At 39.9% G+C, this 5930-nt stretch overlaps 1 protein-coding gene and 1 pseudogene across 3 annotated transcripts in view; one reads left to right on the plus strand and one right to left on the minus strand.

Moving 5' to 3' along the window:
* Positions 1 to 5930, plus strand: part of SIL1 (SIL1 nucleotide exchange factor) — a 225143-nt gene that overhangs the window by 206885 nt on the left and 12328 nt on the right. The gene's annotated exons all lie outside the window — the stretch shown is intronic.
* LOC102764970 overlaps positions 1876 to 5930 on the minus strand; it is a 5487-nt pseudogene continuing 1432 nt past the window's right edge.

Consider the following 5930-nt stretch of genomic DNA (forward strand, 5'->3'; position numbering starts at 1 on the left):
GTGGGTGCTTCTCCTCAGGGGTGTGAGTGATGGGGGGTGGGGGGTGGTGTCAATTGGGGAAAGAGGAGACACATGTAATACTTTAAACAATAACTGATGGACAAAAACAGATTCAGAGGCGAGATAACACTGAATAAACCATGCAGCTTCAGAGAGAAAGTGGCGGGGGGCGGGGGGGAGGTAGGCAGAGGCGGAGGGGAGATTAGAGATCAACCAAAGGACTTGTATGCATGCATATTAGCATAATCAGTGGACACAGACACTGGGGCAGTGGGTGCTTCTCCTCAGGGGTGTGAGTGATGGGGGGTGGGGGGTGGTGTCAATTGGGGAAAGAGGAGACACATGTAATACTTTAAACAATAAAAAAAAAAGCTAGAAAAAAATAGATGCTTTTTTTCCCCTAAAACTGTTAGACTGAAAATCGAGGGGCATCTTATACACGGAAGTCAGCCAAGGAGGGAGCCTCACAGGTGCGTAGCTGCCCATACCTTGTCAAACAGGCTTCCTCCAATCATGGGTCTTATTGTTACTGATGTCACCTGATGCCCATACTTGGAGGTGGAGGAGGAGAGTGCACAGATGCAACAGGGACCAGAGCGTTCTGAGCCCATAAAGATGTCAAAAAATAAAAAGATAAATACGGGTAAGCAATAGTCTTACTCTGCAAAATTCAAACTGAATGTAATAGCTATGCAAAAGCACATGGAAATAGAACTGCAGAGAGACAATTTGGACCTCCTCCCACTGAGTATATGACCAGACAGTGGAGAAAACAGGAAGAACAATTCCTTAAGATGCCAAAAAAGAAGAAGGCCTTAAGAGGAAAAGCAGCAAAAGGGCAAACTTAGAGCAGAGGCTTAGGACTTGGATTATGGAGCAGCGCCAGAGTGGCTTATGTGTGTCAACCAAGCTTATTCAGTGTCAGGCAAGAGTGTTTGCAAGTGAAATGCACATTGTTGATTTTACATGAAAGGCAAAATGGTGCTTCCATTTCTTGAGGAGAGAAGGGTTGGCCATGAGAACACGAACAAAGTTAGCTCAGAAAATGCCACCAGTTTATGAGGATGACCTCACATATATAGACATTGACTCAGAAGACAGCAGTGATACAATAGAATTTGAAGGAATTGATGTGTCTGGAACTAATAGTGATGAAGACGAGAGCAGTGATGCAACAGAGGCTGAATAAAGTGATATGCTGCATAATATCATAGTACTGGTATGTAAACATTACCTATGGTGATTACTAAATAAAAATATGTTCTGTTTTATGTTTAAAATACTGATTTCTTAATCTTGGGTTGGAAAAATGAGGGCCATCTTATACATGGGGGCATCTTATACACATAAAAATACAGTAATATATTGTGGTAAAACAACTATTATTTGAATGCTTGGTATTTGCTAGGAATTGTGCTGATCTCTTCATATAATATCATATTTCATTTCTACAACAGTCCATGAGATAAATATTATTATTAATATCTGTTTTACAGATGAAGAGATAGAGGTTCAAAGAGGTTTAGTAACTTATCCCAGTAGTACAGATTGAAGACGCTGAAACTAGGACTTGAACCCAAATCTCTTCTCTGACTCCAGAGCAACTTATTCACTAGTTTGTTTACTGAGTTTGGGCTTTTTGGTAAAACAAAAGTCCAGACCATTGGCTCCAAGCCCACAAAAAACAAACACACCCTGGGATGAGATGCCCTAGTGTGGAAGAGGCTTTCTAAATTGAGATTATAAAACTGGTATAGAAGCAAGCTGGTGTGGCACTATGGGTCTTTACATATCTTAATACCTGGAAATCTCCTTTTCAAAAAATAATACTCTGATAAATTCTTGACTTGCTTTGATTCTTTTTTTTTTTAAGAGAACAAATCCATTTTATTTACTTTTCAATAAGTTTAAATCTTTGAGGGGTATGGCATTACATAGATTCTGTGTCTAATGGCCTTAGTGGGAAGGTTGCTTCGGAATTTAGCACGAACCATGCCACTGTTTCCATGAGCATGAGTTCTACCTTTCCCCAGATTACTCTGGTTTTGTTTGGTTTGCCACCAGGAGTCACTGTGTTGTTCTTTTCTTTGTACACATAAGCACATCTCTTGTCTAGGTAGAATTCAGTTTCATCTCCAGCATAAACACCTTTAATTTTAAGAAGAGCTGTGTGTTCCCTCTGGAGACCCTGCTAATAGCCAGGAAAAATGGCCTTGGACCACAGCCTCCAGAAATATTTGTCCTTATAGAAGTTCTGTCTCAGCAGACCTCCACAGTATCCAAGATGGTGGGGGGAAACTTGCTTTGATTCTTAATTCACTTTTCTAAAAGTTTGATCTCTCAGAAGGTTGTGTGTGTGCGTGGTGAATTGAAAGTGTTGGGAACCTGAGCAGAAAGTGGCTATGTTTAGAGAAGCCAAGGGAAATGCATAACTCTCTGAGTTTGAGGGAAAGCAGAGTTTGGAAGATCCAGGGAAACAGAGATATAATATCTGACTCAGAGCTTTGAAAGGAAGGATGACTCATAGTCTGGTAAGTGAAATGTGTTAAATACAGTCACAAGTGATTACTGCAAGGAACAAGAGAGGAGACACCTAAAGAAACCAACATGGCTGTATGGAGAGCAGTTAGAGACGAGCTTTTGTCAAAGAGATAAAAAAGAGACCTATAACCAAGCATAGATAGAGAAGAAGGGTGTAAACTCCGAGGGCACTGTCAGGAACGCCAGGTGGGTGAGGTCTGGGATGCTAACAGCAAAGGTCCTGCCTGAGCAGTTTGTGTTCAGATTGAGAGGCATGGCAAGGAAGGCACTAGCCACCTGACTCAGTGAGATGATTCAGTGTGGCAGATCAAGAGAGGGCATCTCCATCCTCTGTTCTGTTTCTCTTTTGCCTTTGACTTCTCTTTTAAGGAAAATGGCCTTCCGGTTAGAAGGAATAAAACAAGCATGGTTAAGAGAAACTTGAGCCCAGGACTGTGAGGAAGAAGGAACAGAGCCACTGGCTTCTATAAATTCGTTAGAATCTTCAAAAATCAAACGAAAATTATGAACATCATCATGAGACCTATGTGTATGAATCTTTATGGCATCGTGGGGGTTGAGAGAGAGGCAAGGAAATAAGATGGAATACAGTTTTGGTTGCGACGTGATTTATGAGCATTTCTAAAGAGAAGTGATCTCTTGGAGCTAGCACGAGTTTGGGAAAAGCAGGTCTTAACCATATTAGCGTAATCCTTCCACAAAAAGGTGCATAAATCTTACACATACCACTTGATAACTTATTAAAAGTAAATATTTCCATATATCCACCACCTGGATCAAGAAATAGAACTTTATCAGAACCCCACGAGATTCACTTATGCTCCTTCCCAATTCTAATTGCCATTTTCAGAAAGATTTGCCAGCGAGGGAGATTAGACCAAAATTTTTTTAATTTATTGATTTTAGAGAATGAAAGCAAACCCTCAACCTTGGCATATTGGGATGACTCCAAACAACTGTGCTAACTGACCAAGAGATTAGACCAGTGTTATGGACACAGAGAAAGTTTGTGATCCAGGAAAACATTTGGCAGAATTTCACAATAAACTAATAGGTCAGGTAGAGAAATGATAAAGATGTGGATTTGTAGCTATTTGAACAATCAGACCTAATAAATGTTTACTTATAAACGGCTCAGTGTCAACAGTCTTCACTGTAGCTATGTGCCAAAGAATTCATGTCTGACTCTGACCTGTCCAACTTGCATTCAGCTTCTCATGGAAGGACATGGGGGCAGATGACACAGATCATGAGGGATAGCAACATGTTGGCTATGTGACAGAATGAGAATCCAAAAGAATAGTGGCGGGCTAGGAAGAAAGGCCCAAGTAGCAAAGTGACATTTAAAATTTTGTTATTAAATGTTTAATTTTATTTAAAAAATGTTTAATTTCATAAATAACCATACTCATGTTTAAAAAATAAATTTTACCACTCAGAAGCAAATATATGGTGTTATATCACCTATACTGTTTGTAACTTACTTTGTGACACTACTTCCAAAAACCTAGATGTGGCCTGAGGCATTTGGAGTAGACTGGCACTGGGGCAGAGGTGCCTGGCCCACTGGACACTGGAGGAGTTGTCCAGGCTGGAGCCCTGTGGGGGATTCATCAGTACATGGAGCAGCATCCCCCAGAGCATTGTCAAGAAGGCCATGGAATTCCAGAGTCACACAAAAATGACTTCTGGATCCCATGATGCAAGATTGTGAAAGGGGAGCTTTCTCTAGACCAGTGAGTGGTTCTCAACCTTCCTAATGCCGCGACCCTTTAATACAGTTCCTCATGTTGTGGTGACCCCCAACCATAAAATTATTTTTGTTGCTACTTCATAACTGTAATTTTGCTACTGTTACGAATCGTCATGTAAATATCTGATATGCAGGATGTATTTTCATTGTTACAAATTAAACATCATTAAAGCATAGTGATTAATCACAAAAACAATATGTAATTATATATGTGTTTTCCAATGGTCTTAGGCGACCCCTGAGAAAGGGTCGTTTGACCCCCAAAGGGGTCGCGACCCACAGGTTGAGAACCGCGGCTCTGGACGGTTGCTCCTAAGCTTCAGAAAGGCTGACCTGTCAGAGCAGTGATGGGGCCAGTTGGTATGTTTCATGACATTAGATTTCAACTAGGCATCAGAAGTATTTCTCTAGCAATTTGAAGAGTTTAAAACTAGAGTTAAGGCTGCCTTGTTCAATGGTTGGCTCCCTACTGCTCTAGTCTTCAAGTACTAGGCAGCCAGTTTATCAGATATACCATACCAGATAAAAGTTTTGGGCATTGGGTCCAGTTACCCCAGATGCTGGCCCTCAAATCACTATGAGGCATTTACAGAAATCAGGTTTTGAGCCCATCTTCTGAATTGTGATTCAGTTTGTGTAGTAGTAAGGTTTAGAATCATCATTTCCAAAAAGTTTTTCATGCTCCTTGGAGAAATGGCTGATTCCATGGCAGGTGCAGGAAAAAGACATTATTTGTACAAGAACATCTTGGGCCAGAAAGTAAGGAATTGCTCAAAGAATGATGGAAACATGTCAAAAAGACACGGAAGCTAGCACAAAAAAGCTCTGGTGATTAAATGAGGGATAATTTGAGCAATAAAATAAATAATGATAGAAATTGTTATAACCTCTAGAGAAAATAAGAATCCACGAATCCATACTGATATGAATGAATGAATGAATGAATGAATAAAGAAAATCTCTTTTGAACAGAGCACAACAAATACAGATAGAAGAAATAATGGAGTTTGAATATCATCATGTGACAAGCACCATAGTGATAAGTATTTTGAGCAAGAATTATTGACGAATGCCAGAACTAAGTGGGTAAAAGTTTGATGAGGAACATGCTGTCTTCATATCTCAAAGTGTCTCCCTACAAAATTGTATTAATTTAAAAGAGGCAAATAGTGTCTTTATAATGGAAAAATCTGGCAGATACCACCATGACCAAGTAATGGAAGTGACCACTACCAGTTGTGGCCTCGCTGACATCTCATGCCTCCTGATATCATGCACTGAGAAAGACATAACATTGCTTTTATGGTATTCCTGTCAGCGTGCATAACTTTAATCTAATTATGGGGGAATCAGACGAATCCAGACCGAGGGGCATTCTACAGTTGGCTTGTGCTCTTCAAAACTATCTGTAAAGACAAAGGCTAAGAAAATTATTTTTCTAAAAACGATATTCTAAGAAGTTGGCAAAATCTGAGTATCTATAGCTTATGTATCATTGTTAATTTTCAGATTTTGATCATTGTACTGTGGTTATATTCTTGGGAAATATACACTTGATACATTTGGAGTAAAGGGGCATGCATATATGTGCACCTTGCTCTCAAATGTTTCAGGGGAAAAAATGTGAAAATATATA

This window comes from Myotis davidii, unplaced genomic scaffold (assembly GCF_000327345.1).
Source record: "Myotis davidii unplaced genomic scaffold, ASM32734v1 scaffold545, whole genome shotgun sequence".
NCBI lineage: Eukaryota > Metazoa > Chordata > Mammalia > Chiroptera > Vespertilionidae > Myotis > Myotis davidii.